Source organism: Meleagris gallopavo, chromosome 4, assembly GCF_000146605.3.
Source record: "Meleagris gallopavo isolate NT-WF06-2002-E0010 breed Aviagen turkey brand Nicholas breeding stock chromosome 4, Turkey_5.1, whole genome shotgun sequence".
NCBI lineage: Eukaryota > Metazoa > Chordata > Aves > Galliformes > Phasianidae > Meleagris > Meleagris gallopavo.
The window spans coordinates 66452772-66461334 of record NC_015014.2 but is presented as its reverse complement, the minus strand read 5'-3'; the positions used below and the strand labels follow the sequence as shown (position 1 = coordinate 66461334).

Here is an 8563-nt window from a genome sequence, read left to right as displayed (position 1 = left end):
TTTCTCCATTTCTAGAACATGTATTGTGGCTCAGATTGACAACAAAAGTCTCCCTTGGATGTTTGAGTTCACAGAATCCATTTCAAAGAATCATAGAATCATTAAAGTTGGAAAAAGAAACCACTAAAGTCACCGAATCCAACCTCAACGCATTCTCACCATGCTTACTAACCATGTCCTTCCAGTGCCACATCTCCACAGTTCTTGAATATCCTCAGGGTTAGTGATTCCATCACCCTCCTGTGCAGCCTGTACCAATGCATCTCCACTCTAATAGAGCAGAAATTTTTCCTAACACCCAATCTGAATCACCCGTGGCACAACATAAGGCCTGTACATACCCATATATATGCTGTCATGTCAGCAAAGATAGATGCATAATAATATAGCATCTGATGCACACTGTTTTTCTAAGCACAGCACACACAGTGTAATAACAGACACATCTAAATGCCTGTGACAACACACGACATCCTTGAGCTGATTGTTCTTTAAGAGAATCAGAACCCTCACATTTTTTTCTTGGTGGCTTTATACACACAAGCTCTCGATCAGAAGCACTTTCACTTTTCTTTTTATTATTCAGCAGTATTTATAACCTGCTAATAAGACAAAAACATTGAGGCATTAAAATAAAAGCATCAAATAAGTGTATATTGTTCTTTGCAAGTCAGCTGCAAAAGAATTATTGGTGTTAGCATACGTATGGACAGTGGAGCTAGCTAGAGTTTGAAAATTAAAAACAATCAAGAGCTGCTCTTTTAATAACAATCATTTTTTTCATGAAAATATTAACTGCTCATATACTGTCATATGAGGCATCCTCCTCTTTCATTTCCAACTACTGAAAATCTGAGCAAACTCCATGGTTTAGAAAGAACAAGAAGACTAACTCTACAAGCAGACTGCCTTAAATCAGCTCTCATCTGGATCCTTTTTCAGAACTTTATATCCTGTCTCTCCTTTCATATGCACCCTCGTCATATTGTTCCTGTATTCGGGACTTTTCCCTTTCCTTGTTCATTAGCACCTTCGAAGAAGCAATAATACACTGTCATTAATCAAATAAACGCAACTCAAGAAAACCTTGCTGCCCTTGTAATACTTGAATCACATTTTGAGAGACTGTGCCAGAAACCAATTGCAGACACCAAATTATCTTTGTTGATTGTTTCTCCTGACAATACAAAAAGCAAGCAAACAAAAAATCTTTGCCTTAAAATCTAGGATCAGTGTATATAGGACAGAGCTGATATCTGCATTCTGAGGCGAACCTACAAATTTTAATTGAAGAAATATCTTTAACAGTAATTTACCAACCTTATGGCCCCACACAAGTGACGCCTATCTTTCACAGCTCCTTCTCCAACATATAGTTCTTATATCTTGATGTCAAAAAACTATCCTTCTCTCCCTACCTGGGAATGTGAAGACTCAGCTCTCAGTTTGGTAAATTCTTTTCCTCATAAAAATTCTGGGTTAACTTCATCTCACTGTAAATTAATGGATGCAGAAATATACATTTGTTTTACTCTTGATTTAAACTTACTCAGTTAACACTTACAGTGGTCCACTGGAACAAACATTAAATAAGCTCCTTATGAAAGATTTCATCAATAATATCTGTAAGATAAATCTGTGCTATTTTTTGGTTTGTATCTCTGAGCCCATCTGTTTCTTATTTAGAAAGGTGTTGATGCAATTTCCTGCATCCACTTCACATGGTATTTCACGTGGTATTGTTCTAATTGAACAAAACCCAGAACCATTATTATTTTCTGGCAATGACCTCTATCTTTGCCATTGACTTCTATTTGAGAAACCACTAAGAACGGTTTTGTCAATGTTAAATATCATTTATTTTTTAGTCACTTGTTATACAGAGCAGTAGCCAGACGCAAAGCTAACAATACCTATATAATACTTCAGACTCATTTGTAAGACTAAAGCTGTATTTATGTGGGTTTACGATTATGCAGATGTAAATGAAAGCATTTGGAATTAGCCCTTATCTTTATTTTGTTGAATATGTAAAATGAGAGCATTGAGAAAAGGCCTGGTAATTTTTCCCAAAAGGAAAGATAATGTTCTGTTTTGACAAGAATGACTTACCTTGACATATTTATAATACAAAACAGATAAAATAGGAACTGTCACAGCAACACGTTTCAATTTGCCAAAATTCCATTATGGAACACTACTCAGTTTTTAGAAAATACTTCATTAATTTGCAGGAAGAAATTTTTAAATTTTTAAAACTTAGTAACCTATCATAGTAATCTCCAAAACAGGACAGCAGCAGTTTTTTTCCTCCAAAATTTACTGTTGCAACTTCAATGATCATTATAGGTTGCTAGATGTTCCTTCCATACTTAACAGTTTGATTAATTTAACAAAAAAATCATTTGTTTTCCTCTTTCTTTTAAGTGATGGTTCATTCAGCTGTCATTCAAATACAAAGAATGCCTTGAAAACGTAAATATTCCTGCAGTGTCATTCCCACTTGAGGTATGCTTTATGTAAAGCATGCAAGGTCTTATGAAACTCTTGACCTTGTTGATCAGGAAGCACAACCATCTTGAGAAGTAACAAGATGCATAATTCAACTTGAATGCACATAGCATTTTTGACACTGAAATAAAGCTTTCTATTGAAAAGTAGCATGCTCATTTTACATGGGGCATTCTACACATTTCTCCCACAGTTAACAGGTCCATGTGGATATTTAGAATGTCATTTTCTGTTTGAAACTACATCCACCTACAGGCTGGAAATGAATGAGCTTGCTGATAGATAATTACCTGTTTTCCTAAGCTTAAGTGATTTATCTGCATTGACCATCTCAAACAGACAAACAAAAAGGAATTTTTTTACATCGTTCTTTAACTATCACTGAAAAGTGAGGGCACAGCAAAGGGGTGTGAGATACTTCAGATTTATTGCTTGTGATTTACTAACGTATATTTAATAAAAAATCTGAAATGCTGTTGCTGTATTGTTACTCTAGATGCTAATAGATTTCTTAGCCAAAGTATTCAAGCTTCATATACTTCATGTACTTCATGAAAAAAGGTCTTAACTTTTAAAAGAAATTAAAAAGAAATAGACTCTATAAATAAAGTTAAAAGATCCATTAAGGTACAAGAAAACTTAAGCTTGTAACAGATTAGTCATAACCAATTGTAGTTCTTCTCACTGGCTTCCTCTAGCTTTTTTGGCTTGATGTTTTTTTTTTTCTTCTTACAGCTGTTGCTCCTTCAGCAAAAACAACTTTCTGTCCTTTGCAGGTTTCATCTAAGTCTGAAGAAAAGACCAGAACATCCATAGACTTGTCATTTGTGACAGAGACAACTAACAACCTCATCAACTTTCTTCAGGCTATGTCTCAGTTATAAGTCTCTTGTGCATTTTTGCAGGTGTAAGTGGAAAGATGTATCATCTTGGCTTCTGTCAATAGAAATAGAAAGAAGTTAGAAACTTTACATATGTTAAGATGTGGGAGATATTTTCTGTAAACATTGCTCTCTCTCTTCATGCCTTTGCGCCCACAAGATAGAAAATATATTTAAGTAATAGCATTTCTTCTGAGAAAAACTATTTAGTAAGTAATATGTTGCAAGTATCTGTTTTAAACCTTAATTAAATATTGAGAATATTTAATGTATTGAAAACCAGACATCATTAAGAAAAAGAAAGGTTAATAAAAACAATTATCTTTTTCTTGTAGAACAACAGTTCTAAAACTATTTATATCTAGATTACCAAGATGCTATGAGAGATATGGATATTCCTTGTTACGTTTTGTCTACTGCAAGTCTCATAAAGACAACAGGAGTTTGTATAATAAGACTTTAGTAAGAATCAGAACTTAGCCCAATACTTTTAAATGACACTGCAGAGAAAGATATGACTCAGAAGAGGAATTCAGCAATTTTCATAAAGGTGAGCAAGTACCAGACATGCTTCCATCCCACCCTGTACATACAGAAAGCACAGCAGGATGCAGTAACTGAAAGAGCAGAAGCTTGAGGACAGTCATTTGCCTGAAGTGAAGCAAGTCTGCTGGCTGTTCTTTTAAATGGAGGAATACTTTCTGAACTCCATTTGGAGCCATGGCAGCACAGAACAACTCTCCTGCTCCTCAGACTGAAAGGGAAAGATTCTTCCTCTGTGTGACAGTTGTTAGGATTCAAGATATTAATCTTTCTCACTAAGTTTCTCTTTGATAAACAAAGGAATTGCAAGGACAGAGCAGTGCCAAAGAAAGTTCAACAAGTTCTGCAAAGGAGCAAGCCAAAAATACTGCAACTTTTAATCTCTACACTCTCTACTAGGTCTCTAACACCTCCTGTTCCCTTTCTTTACACAGCCCATCTCTTTCCTTTGCTCTCCCACACAGATAAGGCCACCTGAACACGTGCTCTGTGTACATGCCCTGTAGTTTGCAACACAATTATTTACTTCCATTAAGTTTCACTAATTGAGATCTCCAACAAGAACAAAAAAAATATCTTGGCGCTGCATAGGATTCACACTTGTGGACAGTTTTCCTGCTGCTTTGATGCAATATGCAGACATAAGTAAATTGAGCTTGTTTTGCAAAGAGCTAACAACATCAGCAGCACAAGTGGTGAAGTATTTACAAACAACAGATGGGAAACAGCTAGAAATTGGTGGTCAACATGGAAAGCACTGCTCTCTGCATGAGAGCCGCTTGCTTGCTCAAGGTTTCTGTAAGAGTCAGGAACTTTTAAGGAATGACAGGAAAAAAAAATGTATGTGTAATTATGTATAATTAAGATAATTTAGATACAGCTTTAAATAAGCCAATCACTCAAGGAAGGTTGGGAAAGATCTGATAAGTCACATTTTCCTGGGTCCCATTTTTTTTTTTCTAGTTGCTACATAGTCCAGACAGATTACATGAATCATTTGATAAAAGAGGTTTCGTGGCATTTAAATTGAATATTCGAATGTTTACAGCCCATTCTCTAGTTAGATGCAAGATTTCTAAACTTTTCTCTCTCCCCCCCATTTTGATATATGGAAGGGCAATGTGTCTCTTACACATTGTCTGGTTTTGCACTTAAAGGATGAGAGAGGACCTCCACACACACTCCTGCTCTGACAATAAGAGGTATCAAATGAAGCTCAAAACAAACAGATTTTAAATATATTCCTGTGGTTTTGAGAAGTAACCATTTAAAGAAAAGGCTTTGTCATAGCGTGCAATGGCAGACATTAACCTAGCTTACATTATTCCCAAAGCAACAAAGAACAGATTTATTTTCACATTTAATTTGAGCTTTTAAAGTCAACTTTCTGAAAGAAGTGAAGGTAGTTGCACCATTCTCTCCAGCATAGAAAAAAAGTGCATAGACATACACACATATATATTTTTTCCTCCAAAACAAACTGCATCTGCTACTTGCCTTCTAGCTAATTCAGAGGTACAAGTCAGGGTAAGTCCTTGGATACTCTGACTGACAGATTCTTTTGAGCCAGATAAAACACTCAAAAGGAAAGGCAGAGGGCATGGCAGCAGGAAACTGAGTGTCAGAACTCACCTTGCAGATTACTCTTTGTGTAACATCCAATTTAAATGATCTGAAAGGTGTGAAGGCTTTACTGTTGCTTTTTGCACTGCTCAAGATAATATGTAACACACAAGTATATAGCTGCACAGACGGAGGAAATACTTAAATGCTTAAACCAGTGTTTAAGCAAATGTGCCAAAAATGACATACCTAAACCAGAATACAGATATTTACAATAACTATCCAAAAAGTATCCATGTGTGTTCAGAGGTAGTGAATGACTTTAGTGATTCCCTATATACTTACGTGCACTCGGGCAACCAAGTCTGGAAGTTAATGACTTATTAATACAAATTACTGCAACATCTTTCAGAGCTGCTGATGACCTCCTGTCATTACAGGCAGGCAAGAATGTACTCTGTAGAAGAAAGCTATTATTCTGTCTTTGAAGATAACAGAACCTAAAAGAAGGTTAAAAAATTGTAAGTTAAGTTCCACTTGTAGCTTGCAAGTCTCCATGAGCTGTCGTGCATCCAGGTATATTTCACATGAGCAAAACAGTCTGTCTATCTCTCTTGCTAATCACACTGCCCAGTACTCCTGAAGGTTTGATCACGATTCTATCATGATTCTTTTCTATACATAGCTCAGTGTTGGCAGGGGGAGATCTCAAGGCACTTGCAAGTTTTTGCTAGGAGTTGGTAGCCGCCCCCCCTTGGCTAATGAGAGCTCTGCTTACAGAGCAGCTCTGTACCTTGTTTCAGTTTTCAGTAAACACTGGTAACAAACTCAGGTTACTTACTTTTCTTCCAGATAGTTAACAGTGATAAAAAATAAGGGTAGTTTCAGCAAAACAGTTAATAACCTAAAGGAAAGAAATATCTAAGCAGTGGGCAAAGCCCTCTTTCAGCACCACAGAAAACAAGTTTATAAAACTTCCAGATTTTTAGATTTCCTTATCACACTCTGGCAGACATCTGCACAACATGCCTTCTGTCTTAGATAAAAAATAATCTGGAGTAGGTAAGTAATCTGATTTGCTTCTTAAACTGACATACTTTAAACAGAAATATGTACAAATTGTTGATCGAGTCCTTTGGTTTCAATTTACAAGAGATGTATTTGCAGTGTAGCTACTGGTGAAGGGAAGAGGTTCAATCATTTTTCTTAATCATGCTTATTTACTATCTGTCATTCTTACATATATGCTATAGCTCACGCTTATTTTAATCAAATGCCTCTTATTAGTGGTTTAAAAGACACAGAGTACAGAAGTGAAGGTAAGATACACGAGGTCTGCAGGTAAATTTTTCTTACTATCACATGGCTCAATTCAGTATCATGGGAAGGCACTTAGAAAATTAATTTGATCCAAACTGAAAGCCTAATAAAGACACAAACTAAATACCTAGCTTGCAGCGATAATTTATACATCATCGTACAGGGCAGGCCAGCCTACCATGATCTGTTTATACATGCAGAATTGGTTGTGTGTCAGTCTTAAATGATGCTGTGAGAAGGTTAAAGTAATTAAAAGTATTTCTGTGTAACACCATCTTTGAGTACTTGCATCTGTTAAATGACTCTACCAAGTACATGAGCTATAATGAATCGGATCACATTTAAAATCATATTTCAATGAGTTTTTGCTAATAAATTGTTTTCCCTGCTGCAGACTCTCCCATGGATTCTATTGTTACTTGGTAATGGGAAACAAGGCTCCAGTCCAACTCCTTTCCTCATTTATTTATTGGAAAAATGAATGTAGACCTTGATAAGACCTTTCTCAGAGTGGAGAGATTCTACTTGAGGGTAGATGGACACCTCTATAGAATTCCTTATAGACTGAGAAATTATTTTGGCAAAACCTCTTCAAGCCTAAAACAGGCAAAAAAAAAGTCTGGAAGGACTCATCCCACTCCCTTCCTTGTTGCCTGTTAGTGTATGTGGAAGCTGGGGGAGCAGATGGACATCCCAAAAAGTGCAGAGGGTGCATGGAGCAAGGGCACATCAGTGGGATTTGTACTGCCTTGAAATGGCAAAGTTTCTCAATGACACCACTTACACCATGGGGATCCCTGACACTGGGACTTGCAGGTTGCCAGGCTCAGCGATTCCAGAGCAGAATCATACAATCATTAAGGTTGGAAAAGATCAATAATATTAAGTTCAACTGTCAACCCACCTTCAGCACACCCGCTAAACCATGGCCCTCAGCACCACAACTGCTCTTTTATTGAAAACCTCCAGGGACACTGACTCAACAACCTCCCTGGACAGCCTGTTTCAATGCATTATTGCTCTTTCAGAGAAGAAATATTTCTTAATAACCAACCTGACCCTCCCCTGTTGCAACTTGAGGTGATCACTTCTCATCCTATCGCTGTTACCTCGGAACAGATGCTGAGCCCACCTCACTCCAACCTCTTTTCAGGGATCTGTAGAGCAATGAGGTCTCTCCTGAACCTTTTCTTCTCCACACTGAACCTTCCTGACATGCCTCCTATAAGACTTGTGCTCCAGATCCTTCACAGCTCCATTGCCCAGAGAAGAAGGAAGGTATCGTAGGGTAGCAAAACCACCTTAAGCTTGGGAAGCTTAGCAGTAGCACTGAAGAAGGAAAAATTTAAAACAGAAAGACAAAAAGCTGGTCTTCGGTGCAAATAATTTAGGGATGCGCACAGCAAGAAAGCTGCAAGAGAAGCTTTTTACAGTGGAAGAGAGCTGAAGCTCTAGCAGTCAGTCCTAGTTGTCCAACAAGAAAGCAATTAATAAAGCAATTAATAATCAAAATTACTTCCCCCTGCCCTATGGAAGGCACGTGAAGCATCGCGCTGGAAAATCCACCCTCGCTTCGCTCCCAGCCCTCCCTCAGGCGCATCTCCCCTCACATCCCATCTCTCAGTATCTCTACAGACCTTTCCTTCACCGTATGGACGCAGCCGTCCCACAGCACTCTGAGGACGAACCACCCCCCCGAACCCGGGCAGCTCTCACCGCCCACCTGCCGCCCGTACAGCCACCAC

At 37.7% G+C, this 8563-nt stretch overlaps 1 long non-coding RNA gene across 1 annotated transcript; it reads right to left on the bottom strand.

The window, feature by feature from the left end:
- Positions 1-209: 209 nt before the first annotated feature.
- LOC104910890 lies at positions 210-8557 on the bottom strand. Its single transcript, XR_793490.3, has 3 exons — positions 7873-8557; positions 5844-5998; positions 210-3447 (listed from the first exon to the last, which is right to left on the bottom strand). It is a non-coding gene; the product is annotated as an uncharacterized LOC104910890 (long non-coding RNA).
- Between the last annotated feature and the right edge of the window lie 6 nt (positions 8558-8563).